Here is a 14,979-nt window from a genome sequence, read left to right on the forward strand (position 1 = left end):
ACGGAAACCAATTGCACGCTGATAAGCTGATGCAATAAATTTTAATTAAATTTAATTACCAACGAACCGCAAGTCTTCCTCAAGTTTCCGCGCTAAACTTTCTTCCTTGTTCCTTTCATGATAATTTACGACTTTCGTCTTAAGGGGTTAAACCTTTTTCCAAGCGTAAATGGTGATGAAAATCGCTGAAACGCCATTTAACCGCGACGGCCAGGCCATTTCCACGAGTTTTCCCCCACTTTTCCCCCACTCCAACTACATTTCAGCGTTTTATGGCCCCTGGCGCGCTTGACAAAAGGCCCAGAAGCCAAATTGAAAGAAAAGTTTTAATTATTTTTAATTTTCATGATTAGTACTTTGCGTTTACACCGCCCCAGATGCGATTTCCCCGCCCCGCCCACCAGAATCTCTCTCGGCGCGCTTGTTAATTAAGCCCAACAATAGTGGGCGGCCTTCGGGGTGATAATGATAATTTTCTCACTTTCTCCGAGGGTTGCTAAGTGAGCGGGGGGCGTGGCAGGGGAAAAATCGTGGAGCTGCGGCATCTTCTGCTTTTGACACAAGTTAATGAGTTTCGCGCTTTTGCGCCTGCCAAATGCCACCAGTGGGTGTACTTAAAACTCCAACCAAGTACACACAGGAAAAACATACAAAGTTTATAGGATTTATTTACATTTTAAATATTAAAAATTCTTATAAGTCCTAAAAGAAAAAAATTGATCATCAATATCATTAATATTAATCTAATATAATCATAAATTGTAATCTAGTATTTCACAACTTTACTCATTGTTTGATTAATTAATTTTTTTTTGGTGAATCAAGCCAAAGAAAATAGCAAATATACTTTAAATACTTAGAAAAGGTGCTCCGAATTGTACTATCTATTAAGGAATATAACAATATTTAATAATGTTAAGCTATTGTCGTTTATTGTATACAAATGTTTTTGAGGAGTCATTTATTCTCTCAGTGCTCCATCTCTTTTTACTGTGTATCCATCTATCTCTGTCTTTGTGCGGCTACCCCCAAAAAAGACGTTTTGGCTTTTTGGCAATTTTTTAATTGTTCCTTTATGCAAAGTGACAAGCTGGGCGACAGAAAGCTGCAGGAAAACAGGCGCGGAAATCCAAGGGGGGTTGGAAAAGCGCCCGGTGGGGGGGGGGGGGTTCGTGATGGCTCATTAATACCACTTGCTGTATATACCTGGTAAGCCGTATACCTTCCTCCTCATAAATCAGCAAATACTTAAAGCCTTTTTCGGATAACCAGATGACTGGCCATTTCTCAATGACAAAAGGTGACTGGATGGAGGGATTTTCAATGGGCTCAAGACGGAAATAGCTGGGAAAGCGGGAGAGTTGAACAAGGAAAATGCCGGGCAGCCTAATTGAGATAGCAAATTGATTGAAAGGCCTCGATTTCTGACAAAGAACACTTAATTCAATCATGGAATTAACAGCTTCGAGGAGTTTAAGTTACAAAATTTGAAAACCTAGAAAAGTCCCAAGATAACTGATACAAACAATAAGCATATTTAAAATTGAACTATTATCTTACTATCTAAAATGTTGCATTCTTTGTTGCATTCAATCATTTGACATTATTAATAGGATCCTACACGAAAACCCAAAACATTTTAGTTCCTTTCAAACAACTCCATTCACATTAGCCTAGTTTAGCGTCCTGTCATCGGCAAATTCCCAATAATTCTCGTAAATCTAACGCCGATTGTGCCGTCGACAATTTGTTGAACCGACACCAGACGAAAAAAGCAAAATAAATAAATAAAAATGAAATTGAATCGAGGAAAGTTCTGAGGGCGTTGCCGCCGCCTCACAAAGGAAACAAAACCGAAATACCAAAGTACTGAAAGAAAATGAAAATAAATTAGTTAGATGCCTCTCAATCTAACCGAGTAACGAACAAAAAATAGGTGTGATTCCGTGGAAATTGAGGGGCACAAAGGCGGAGAGGCTGGAAAATCGTAACAAGTCAATTTTCCACTGCCGAAACGAGATGAAAAGACCAAGGAAAACTGACCGGCTAGACAATGCGTCTACTTTTTTTTTCGGCCAGGTCGAAATGGCCAGCAGGCGATAATAATGTGCGGGACATGTTTTTGGAAAAATGTTTACAAACACACTACCGCCTCGGTCCTCCCTCAATTTAGACCAAATCAAAACGCATTGTCCTGGATTTGGCCAAAATGCTGTACGGTTTCCCAATTTTTTTTTGTCTTTTTGGTGGGGCGTGGGAAATGGTTTGCGAAAAGTCTAGGAACTACATTTATATACAATTTTCAATGCGATCTGCTTTTTCATATTACTTCCACTTACTTTGCTGCCTCCTGTTTGTGAAATCATATTCAAGTAGAATACAGTTATTATTATTATTAGTTTGTGAACAAATTGCAACTTCTCTTCTCCATAAAATCAAAGTTAAAATCCGAATAGCTTATTTACTCAATAATTTATTGATATATATTATTTCATAAAAATCCTGTGGCTGGCCACAAGTCATAAATCTCAGCAAAAGCGGGCGAATAAATGCGACACTACATCTAAATATTAAAACCAGTTTTTTCGACCATAATTTTAGCGCGCCTATATGCGTAAATAAATGGCAGACGAAATCGCTGAACGCATTAATCTTGAGTAAATAATTTTCACCAACCGCCGACGGCATCGCCGAAAATGACAAAGTTTATTTGGTGGTTTTTCGTGTGCGGTGGCCGAGGGATTTATTCTACATATATAATATTATATATATATCTATATATTTTTTTTGTGGTATATATTGTTCGTGTTTTTGCGGATCCACGCAGATGGGCGGTTTTGGGTAGACGAGCCAAAAGTTTGCGTAAATTTGCTCATATGCCTCACTCGGCCATTGTATTTATCATTTAAATTCCCAGACCAACTGCAAACGAAAAAAAAAAAACAAAAAACAGAAAATTTGGCAAGAACTTTGTTAAAGATGTTGTGGGATTAGTAGGAAACAGTTCGAACATATGACAGTTTTATTTTGACTTATTTATTTTCAGTGGCGAGTTAAGGAAGATTTGCTCTAACTAAGGAATTGCCTAATTATTTTAGAAAAATAAACTATTCATTAACTATGTCTGTTAGTAATGAAAATGCAATATACTTTTTTCTGTTATTTAATTAATTAAATAATGGCTGCATTTTGAATCTTTTCTACACAAATTAGACGCTCTGATCATTTTTCGCCACTGAATCGAAATGAATGTTGAACGAAAGAACCATTTTGGCCAAAGAATGCAGCACGCAGACTGCCACCCCTCCCCCTTTTCGGGGCTGTTTTCTCCGCCATTTTGAACGCCCCGCCCCTGTGTTGAATGCCACATTCTCACCCCGAAAAAAAAAAAAAATTGGAAACATAAAATAGGAAACAAGAAAGTGAGCGCTACGCTTCGGTTGCATTTAGTTTTCAAGTACTCCCCCCTCCGAAAGTATAAAGTCCCCCCTACCCTGCGCATCGTAACAAGCATAAACCACCGCTCGGTGTGCATGTGTGTGTGTGCGAGTTTTTGGTTGGTGACCCAAAATGCCGCAGATGATCATCATCATCATCATCATCGCAGTATCACGAGCCCTACACTATATATATTGTACAACCCATATACCATACGCTGGATTTTTCGGTGGTGAGTCGAGTGCCGCGTGTCACTCACTCCCGATCCCTCGATTCCTCGATTCCTCGACTCCCTGGCAATAGTTTCCCGACTATAATAATAGGCAGGAGGGCTGGTCAAAAAAAAAGAAAGCAGCGAGAAATACGAATATCCACTAGAGAAGTATCCATAAATAATGAGCAGGGAGCTGCGACTTCAGAAGGAGATCAACGGCCCAGAGATACACTACGCGGTCCAAAGAGTTAAACATTTTGTGTTACGTATATATGTTCAGATATAAAATATTTTTATGAATTGTTCAAGCACAGGAATAGGAATTGTATACATATAGATTAAAATAAATATTGTTGCGCTTTAGAATTTGATTCCGTTTATTGGATTTGGATTTTGTTCCCGAAAATTACCGCCATAATTTCGATATGAAGGTTGCTCATGAACATTTGAATGTTTGTTTTTTTGATTTAAAACCAAATGACTAATGACTAATACCCTATCTATTTAGAAGAAGAGCATTCAAGCAGCGACCTTCCTACGTTGAATTTCCACTCCCACTCCGGCGTTTTTCAACGCCCCACCCGCCGAGAAAATGCCTTGGGCTGAAGTGCTTGGGCGTGCGCGGCCTTCGCTTTTCCCCTTCACTTTTCCCTTTTTCCCCACCCCTTTCTCTTGGCTTTTTGTCTCACTTCAGCTGGGCTGCCTCCCACTACCCCAAAAACATAAAACAAAAAAAAACCCTGCTGGAAAATCAAATAAAACCAAGAGGTAAAAAGGGCGCGTTTACAAATATTTGTCGTTGCATCCGTTGCAATCGCAGAAGCGCACACACACAACTGCACACATGATTATAAATCGACGAAAAAAGGACATTAATTTTATTTTATAGAATCTTTTTGTCGCTGTCGCCGTGTCGAGGACAACATAATTCTTAGTAGCATTTGTGACAAAAGGATAACATTGCATTTGTTTGCCCGGCCAGAAGCTGTCACAGCCAGAGGATCGCATTTTCGGCATACATTTTCCATTTCATTCAGCGTTTTTCATTGATCCTGCTGCCGAAGGACAATGGATGCGTTCGCCTGGAAGGGAGGGAAAACGAGAAATTCGTGTGTCCCTTTTAAAATTGTGTTTTTTTTTCGCTTCCAGAGCAGCGTACTGCAAACAGTTTTCCAACACGATCAGCCCCCTTTTGTGGGCCCGGTTTTTCCGGCAGACAATGCGGAGACTTTGACATCGACGTCTTCGTCTCAATGTCCTTTTTCCAAACCCGATGTCCTTTTGTCGCCACACGGCAAAGTCAATAGATTTTCCACGGTTGCAGCGTCTTTATTTGTTTATTTATTTACGACGTCATTGCCTCGAGGCTGATGTTTCAATTCACGTTGGCCTGAATAGGGGTGAATATCTCCCATAATATGTCGAATCGGATCGGATCACTCAACTGGGTCGTTAAAAAACTTGTCAATGTTTTCATTTGGCCAACTTGATGAATACGAATCGGTGGCGCGGGCGAAATTGGCCCACATATTCCCGGAAAATTTGGTCATAACTCACAGTGCACTTGAGTTGAGTTCAAAGATGTCCAAACAGTAAGATCTATCAAAACATTACATTTTATTTCTTCTCTCGTTTGAAAGCATTCATTAAAAACAAAATGTAGTTGGTGCAAATATTACTTAATTTTTTGTTATTTTTTTTTTTATTACCCAATTTGCAAGTATAAAAAAAAAACTAGTGTCGAAATCATAATGCAAATTATGCAATTTTGTTTGGCAATAATTTTACTCACAAAAAAAGCAAATATTTTACTTTATAAAAATGGCACACGTAGTTAAAGAAAACCAACATAATTCAAAGATGTTAACACAAAGAATTAAATTAACTCACACATCTTGCTTGATATGTCATCAATCGCGAGATGTTTATGCATTCACTTAATTCCACCAAAATCTCAAATTGAAATCCCCGCTGGCGAAATGTAAATCCACCGAAAGCGAGCTTAGTAGCTACTTACAAGTATCCAAATAAACAAGCAGCCGCAACCGCCGAATCAATTGTTTCGAGACCCCAAGGAAAAGCGAAAGATCCGGCGATCCGGGAATGCGTATACATTTTCCAGGGGAACCCCCCCGCAATTTTGGGCTATAAATCTAAGCGTCAAACGGCAGCGCGACGGAATAATCAGAAATCAATACAATCTGCGTAATATGTTTTATGCGACCTTTGGCTTTGGCTTTGGCTTTGGCTCCGACTTCCTTGCCATTTTTCCGAGCAATTGAGTTTGATGATGCCGCAGCTCCACCAAAAAAACCCTCTAAAGGTCCCCGGCCCCCAGCTGATTAAGCCACAGCCTGAGGGCCATGACGTGACTTTTGGCTTTTCTTTTTCGATAATCAAAAATCACGCACACAATGGATCCTGTAATAGTTGAATTGAATTGCCCAAAGGAGCTGAGCGGAGGGTGGCTTTATTGGCCTCATTGAGAGGACGAGCCACACACACACACCCACTTCCTTGGCTCTATGACATGCTTTGACATCGGAAAAGCCATCCCGAAAGCCCATCCCCGAAGAACCCCATCCAACCCTTGGAACATGGCATCATTACACGGCCGCGTCGCACGCAAAATTGTGCGAAATTTGGTGAGCCGCGTGTGGCAAGTCGTGTGGCGGATTCAATTCGCAAACTTTTCAGCCCCCCAAACGAGCACACACACACACGCACGAGATACGGCTCGAAATAAACACCCACCCGCCCACTGCACAGCCCTCGGACCAACCACCCCACCGCCACCCATCCGCCCATCCACCCACCTCGTGCGCTTTGAAGTCCTGAGGAAAAGGACGCTTAAATAGCGATTGCCGAACAGAAGCAGATGGTAAGTGGAAAGTTGAGGGGAAAGTGTACTCTACAACGACAAAATGCATAACTTATAGACAACCAGATTGTACATCCACTGTTTTAAATTCAAGCCAAACGCACGATTCCCCCTCAGTGACCTTCTTCCGCTGCATTAACCTTCTGTGTAGTGTATAATTTATTTAGCATTTGAATTCTGCTTTAAAATTGTTATCGCCGAATTCGGGTGCTGCACACAAAGTGTGTGCATATTGAAAATTAATTATAGCTTAATCGGAATGTTTTAATTGGATCAAATATCAGACCATCAACGGACTGCTTCTGCACCAAAAAGTTATAAAAGTTAAAAAGAAAAATGCTGAGCGAAAGTTACTGTTATTTTTTCATTTTAAAAGATGTTGCTAAAAAGTTTTTGGTATTGTTAAAAAAGCCAGATGCCACTTTGAAATACGTCTTCATATTGCGTCAAATTGGCCACCAAAAATCAATTGTGGAGAGTTGAAATCCATTTCAGGTTATCCGCGAATTTCCCTCGCTTGCCGGTGAAAATCGAGGGCGTAAAAATAAATACGAAGGGGGAAAACATGGGCCTTCGTTGAGAAATTGCCAGAGGAAAATCCACTTAAGCAGCTTTGACAAAACTACGAAAAGTAGCTGCCTGCCGGGAAATCAACTCCGGAGATACAGATACAGATACAGCTGGCAGCAGCGAGTCGGCCAAGATTTATGGGATCTTTTAGGAAAGAGTTGCGCCAGCGAGCCGAGGGGAAATATCTCATCAAATTTGTTTAAATGCCCATAAATCTCGCGGGCAGCTGGAGGGAAAATGCAGCTTAAGCTTCGTGTAAACAGTCATTAAAAATCATTAACCATTGGCGCCACTTTCTCATAATAAACACAAAACTCCGCAACTCTGCAACTCTGCTACTGAGTAGCACAGCGACTCCACCCAAAAAGTGCAGTCGATACTTTTGTATCTATGTAGCTGATTCTATCCTTTGTTTACACAATGGCAGCGTGAGAAATTCGCCACGCCCCCGATCGAAAACCATAAAACCGCTTTGGCCATAAACAAATCCGGAAAAAAGCGAACCAAAATGCCGGCAAACAAACAGAAATATTTGGTTTTCTGGTCATGCCCACAAGGACTGGGCGCCAACTAGCTGCAAGTATATAATCAAACGGCCAGATACTCGTACTCCTCCGATATATAGCCCCACATAGACCCATATATACATATATCCCCAAAGATCCAAGGCAGCACTAACACTGTTTTTATTGGAAACGTTTTTACGGCTCGCCGTTTTTATGGTGGCGTATAAAAAAGGAGCAGCACAAAAACCATCGCGTAACAAAATAGCAAATCGAAAACATCCAAAATAATTAAACAACAAATTGCGCACAACACAAATAAACAAATTCGAACATCTTGGCCGAACAGAACTTTAAAATCATGAGAAATAATCAATCAATTTACAGGGCTTCCACATTTTTTTTTTTTTTTGAAACGCCTTCCCATTTACGTTGTATCATTGTTACTATAACTATTACTCACTAGTTGTAACTTTACTTTTAAATGTAATAATTAATCTAACATTTGTGTAGTTTAGTTCAATTTAGTTAATTCATATCTAAGCCATCAAATGCACTTGAGTTTTGCAATTGCAAACTGAGAGTTTAATGTCTGAAAGGCTATGCCAATTTAGTTGCAGGCCGAGATTAGCTGGGCCAATTTATCGTTTATTTTGCCATTTTTATGCAGGGGAGGGTTAAATAAAAAGAGGACAAGGGATGGAATCCGAGGCGCGAAATTGCGAAATTAAATTTGCAGTTATTGCGCAACCATGGAAAATTGGTTAGCGCCGCCTGTCTATCTCAATCTTGCGCCGCACTTTGTATCTGTATCCGTAGCCAGCTCGCTGGTAATTGCCGCGAAGTGAGACATCCGCAAAAGGATGGGAATAAATCCGTGCCGGGAGGAGCAGATGTATCTGCAACCGAGTCCTACACCTCAGGCACTAGCCACTTTTATGGCCTTTCAAACTGCATTTGCATGCAAATGGCGGAGTTTGGTTAACCCAAAAAAAAAAAAAACGACCAGCATCCCCAGCATTGAAGGGCCCCCAAGAAATGTATCTGTTGGAATAATAAAGGGGCTGAAGATTGAGTAAACAACTTTATGGTTTGGGTTGCTGAGAATAATCTTATTTGTGGGACCTATTTCCCGGAATGTGCCTAGAGTAATGTTTCAATTGACTTGCAGTGCAACAGGGGTCTGAAAAATACTTTAAAAATCAATCAGACTTGCATTAAATACTGATTCATATTTCACCCATGTGCCCTTAGTGCTATTCATTTTGCAAACCCTTTTTCGAAAGCGAAACACACGTAATAATTTCCATTTTCGGGGCGACGCATTCATTGCATTCTCGCAATTTTCGCCACACACATATTTCAGTTTTCCCCGCTCTAAGCTGCCTTGCGTTGACGTCCCGCCTTTTCGCCACCCCCTGCCGGAAAATGCGACGGGGGCGGGGAAAAACAGCCCCATGCGATTTTCCCCAACGACGACTGCAGGCCGAAATAATTATGCGTGTGCATTCCGTGGCCACACCGAAATGAGCTGCGATTTATGAATGCCAGGACCGAAAAACGCAGGAGCCGAAAACCAGGAGCCAACGCAATCGCAGGACCTCAGGTCGGAAAACTGAAAGCAGCAAACTGCGAACTGCGAACTGCGAACATTCCGGCCCCCCTGCGCCCGAAAAAGGATCAGCATTCTGACCGTCGAACGACAAGCGCAGACATTATAATTATTAATAAATGCAGCAATGCAGGCGGCGAAAAATGGGGGCTGGGAAAACGGGGAAAAGGCGGGGGAAAATCCTGGACAGCGGCAACAACTATTTACGGCATTTCCATGCGCGCACGAAAAGTGCGAAACTGGAATTAATATGTGGCGCCCAAATGATGGAGCTGCCTTGATTCCGCCATCTCCACCTCGCCTGCCACCTGCCCCCGTCGATGAAATCGCTTGTGTGGCATTTTAAAATTTATGATACGAAATTGATTTTATTAAATAAAGTCGTCGGTGCAGCGAGTGCATTAAAAACGCCGCCTTAATTAAGAAGTGAAAACACACTGGCGCTAAAACTTGTAATTTAAAGCGAAATGAAACACTTTACCTCTAAATAACCATAATGGTTGGTTTAATTTGGTTTAATATCTATGTTTATGTTTGGATTATTTATATATTGTTGCACGTTCGATATGTACTTCCTGCAACATGGCGTTTCTTTAAAGCTTGTCAGTTCGTCAATTCTGAAAGTTAAATCTTATTTTTTACTATTAGAATCTGACAAGACATTTAACTTACATATATGGATGGTACTAGGTTCTACTAAGATCTTAGTTAAGCACGGTAAATATCATTACCTAATTGCTATTCCTATTCATATTCCTCGAATCCAATAATACTATTCTATTAGTTTGTCTTGTATAGCACTTTCAACTCTTAGTTAAGCACGGTTATTTCAAACTTTAAGATTCTGACAGAGAAAATTTGAAAAATGGATGCACTGATTAAAGTCTGTCCACGTGGAGGGCACTACCTTTTAGCTCCAAAAACCAGCCATTAGGACCTTTTGTTCGAGTAGCTCCTTTAACATTCCGTTCGCCATTTCGTTGGCAATTTGCGTCCTCAAACTGTTTGCCTACACTGAAGGAAAAAGTATCATATAGTAATATCTTCTAGTATAATTCGCTAAAACGCACATTGTAAGCATAGTCGTTTGTATGTGTCGCGTTGTTACATTTAATATAATTAGGTTAATTTGTTTCTTAAGCTAGCCTAATACAAGCACTTTGTACTTGGATGACAACATCCAGATATCTCAATTCCAATATTCCTCAGTGTAGATTAGGCCGGTGAAAGGTGGGCTGGCGAGGGCAAATGTGTGGACTTCGAGGGCACTTTGTTGCACTTTTCGACTGCACAAACTCAGTTGGAGGGACGAGGAGAAATGAACTGCATTTTGTGGGCTTGCACTTGTGGCCAAATGTTGGCCAAAATGGCTTGGCTCGGCTTAGAACATGGCCACGACATGTTGATTGAGCCGATTCAAGGGGGGGATTTCCCGGAGGAGCAGCGTGTGAAACTCTTTTTGTGTGCAGCCCCAAAGTTTGACCAGGAAACCAAGACAAACTGTCCGACGAACCTGTTGGGAAAATTAGCCAGCAACAAAAGGTGAAGCCGAATGCGTCAAAAGTGCACTAAAATCGATGTAATATGAAAGTATAAAACTAATATATATCAATATATTTTTCTTACCTGTAGTTCATGTACATTACCAGTTCAAATAAAGTTAAAAAATTCCTTTTTTGTTGCTAAATAATTTGTGGTTATTTTTTATGAAGTCATCTTCACCTTTGCAACATCCTGTGTGATACACTTGCTTCGTAGTACACTTTCTAGGACCCATATCCTGCTGTTAATTGGCTTTTCGACGTTTCCACTTGCCGTCGAATCAAATAAATTCAATTAGAGCATAGCCACTTCGATGCGCCGTTCACCGATTTTCCAGTTCTGTTTTCCCCGTTTCCCTCTATTCATTTGTGATTTTCCGATTGAGATCGAGAAGGCCTCTTCATTTTCACATGCAACCGAGTGCTGTTGACTGTGGCCCAATTTTGGTATCTCCACTTGGCCAACAGACGGCCAGAAAGGCAGAAAGACACCGCAGCAATTTGTACAAATTTGTTAGGGCTCATAAAAAAAATGCCGGGCCTCTCTTTTTTCATTCTCCAGGGACAAACACATGGCGCACAGCCTGAGAACCGAAATTAATTGAAATATTAAACTCACACGATGAGTACACGACGAGAAATAAGATCGACCTGAGCCGAGGTATTTAACGTAAGATACAAAAACCAGGACTTCATTCAAGAATTATAAATGGGCAATGCTCCATACGTCGAAGTTGTAAATTCACTTACTTAAAACACTGTTGCATTTATTAGAATAGATTTTTAATATGGATTACTTTATATTCTACACCTCAGTTATTCGCATTTCTTAAGTGGCATTCAAGAGACTCTCAACTTAAAAACTTAAAATGATATTTGAAATTTCTCTTGGTGTACGGTGGATCTCCAAAGCGATGGACAGCAGGTTAGGATATTAACGGAATGGGAGAATATTAATATTTATAATTTTCGTATTGTTCCCGAGCGGAGCGGAGTTGACTTATGCGACAGTTTTATTGAGCGTCGGCATCTTGGAAAGTCAAATCCCGCGCCCGAGGGCCACAAAGGGGTTAATGTTAATTGTGCCTTTATGTTAAGCGGGAAATGGCCTGATGCTCCGAAAAAAAAACACTCTCGAAAGTCAAGACACATAATCCCCATTGTGTTTTTCGCTCGATTTTTACTAGTTCCGCGTAGTTTGCTGGAAAATCAGACGGCAAGCGGGCAAAAAATTAGCCAGAAAAATCGATTGTCATTTGGGCATTGCTTAACCCATTCGCTGACCGAGTCATAAAAAAATCTCACACAAAAAATGTGCACGCATTTTTTAACCCCTTGTCCATTGCCCTGAAAATATAAAATGAAACCGAAACCGTGTCCTGTTCTCGTTCCACATTTACTCCTTTATCTCTAATTTATGTCCCGCCCGGTTGTCCTCTTTTTATGGTTTTATTACTATACGATCTTGCTAAAAAAAAAAAAAAAACAGAGCGAAAAAACAGCAGAACAGAAATCCGACAGATACTTCCACTAGCCTAGCTACATAGTGCTGTTAGTGGCTATAGATATTATGCCTATATGACACTGATCCTATGTGAAGATGAACGCTTTCACGCACGTCCTATTTGCGCATACAAATTTGCGGACTTAGTCGTGCGTATAAAGCACGAACGTATCTAAAAATAAATCAATTTGCCTATAATACTCTACAATTGGTTATAAATTATAAGATTTAAGTTTGAGTCATTTGTGGAATGCAGTTCACCTGAAAAGTCATTGGGGTGTAGTGTCATACGGTCTTAAATTTGCATTGCCATAGCAGCAGGAGTAATAAAAAGACTCGGGCCGCAGGACCAAAGGACCTAAGGTCCTTTTGCCTGTACTTCCTTACGCCCGTTTTTAACCCCTTTTTTGCTCTACAAATACAATTACAATTGTTCGCGCTCGCGAAAAGGGGTTAAGGCGGGTAAATTTCAAATTTCACTGACCGTTTTTACCTAAACTACCGAGAATCGCGTTTTACAGTCGTTTTTTGTGCCCCTTCTGCGATTTTTGGTTGTTTTTTAGGATGGGTTTACTTCTTACTTAGAACTTGACCCCATCTATTTAGGTTTATAGGTTTCTAGTGCAGTTTTTTTTCCAGTTTTTTTGTTTCCAAATTTTTTGTTCTTTATGGTACACATTTTTAGCATTTCGCGGAAACGAATCCTTTCTCTAAGTTGTTTTTAATGTTTTGGAATTTTTTCTTGGTCGGTTCTGGATGATTTTTAGCCGCTTCCTTTTGACTTTGCATTTGTTGGGTTTGACTTTATGACTAGGTTTTCGGTTGAGCCACAGTCAAGGTCTAACTAGAGGCTCAAGGTCGACTGAAGCACCCCACTCATCTGTAAGGAGATGGTAATTGAACTGCATATTGGTATACTTATATTTAATGCCTATCTATTAATCAACAAGCTTTGCTAAAATCATATTTCGCACAGTTAGCAGAGTCTTCATTTAGCCTTCAATTTACCAAGCAATTCATACTGGAAAATTTTCGATTTATGAGAGTGTATAAAAAATTGAAAAAACGTAGAGCCTGGCAAGACTTTGCCATTTGTTTGTATTTTGTTTTTTTTTTTTTATGTGCTCAGTGCCCCTTTACTGATTTTCCTGTTGTGCAATTTACTTTCATCAGCCGTCTGTCTTGAAAATATCAAAACAGTGTAAGGGAAATTTGCTCAACTTAGCTGCGCATCATTTAACTTTGAGCAAAAACGAGCGGAGTGGATTACACACATGAAAGGGCATTCAAAAAGATACATCGAATCTGTATCTTTTTCGGCCAGAAAACGGAAAACTGGAAAGGGGAAAACTGAGGAGTAATCGAAACCCGTCAAAATGGCAAACACAACAATGCGTCTTAGAAACGAGCTGAAAAGGAGAAAGGTCCTTAAGAACATTACACGATCGCCGAGTAACACACATGTGTATCTCTATCCGAATCCGAAGGATCAGCTGCTGCTGCTCTTGCCTTTTTTCGAGATTATTATTAGCGCAACATTAACGTCAAATTACGCATCTATTTTGCGCACTTTATCTCGATCTCCCTATATGCCACATATCGCATAAAAAGCGGTTCAACATCAAAAAAAAAAAAACCTGGGAGGATTACCCCCGGGATTACGATTACTGGACCATGTGTGTGCGCTCCTCCCCTTCCCCGTTTCCACGGAGATGGTCAGTGCAGGATCTTGGGTCAAATGTGGGCAGGTGGAGGAATGTGTATCTCATAGATATGGATTCTGATGCAAGTACGGTAGCCCACCGATGTGTGCAATTGCTTTGGCTAATGAGGCGTTCATGTGCATATCTGGGAAATCTCGAAGGATATGTGCATGCACATACATACATACATATGTATGTACATAGATGTGCAAAATGTATTTGGAAAATGATCCAAAAAGATAAAGGCAGAAAAAATTAGGAAATGGTATGCAAATATTTAACGTTGAAACGATTCTTGTACATTTAAAACTCGTATACATATCTTTGAATATATCATAAAAATGTTGTTAACAAAAAGCCAAATATAACAGTAACGTCAAGTAGCTAAGCTCGACTGCCAGATACCCGTTACTCTCATTGCGACGAAAATGGCGATATGCAGGCAGCAAATAGTTATTAACAAACAAAGTAAAATGATGACCTTTCCATCATTTCATACATTTTTCGTACTACCCATCAAATTCAATCACAAGCTTATAGTAAGCGGGAAAGTTCAAGGAGCGCCATAATGAGAGTTTTCCCCAAAGACTAAATATCGAGATTAATCCCCGGAAAAGTACGCCACCTGACGCAACTCCCACAAGCGGAAAATCGGGGGCGGGAAAACTACTTTTCCGAAGGCGTGGATGCGTGACAATAATTAAAAGATCTCCAATGCAAACAGCGCAAATGGAATGAAAACAAGGTCGCAGGCCGAAAACTAATAGCTAAAGCAAATTCAGTCACCCTCCCATCGCTTCAACCTGCCACGCCCACCGCTTAACCCACTGCAGCCAGCGCCTTGAAATGCGCACGCAAATGTTTGTATGTTTGTCTGTTTGACTGTTTGCCTGTCTATTTGTTTGTTTGTTGATTGAGACGGCTTTGATTTGCGCTGAGCTGATTTTGATGGGTGGACGAGGGGGGTGTGCTGGGCTGCGCTGGGCGGAATGGGTGGGTTTTTGGGTTGGTTA

This window comes from Drosophila melanogaster, chromosome X (genome assembly GCF_000001215.4).
Source record: "Drosophila melanogaster chromosome X".
NCBI lineage: Eukaryota > Metazoa > Arthropoda > Insecta > Diptera > Drosophilidae > Drosophila > Drosophila melanogaster.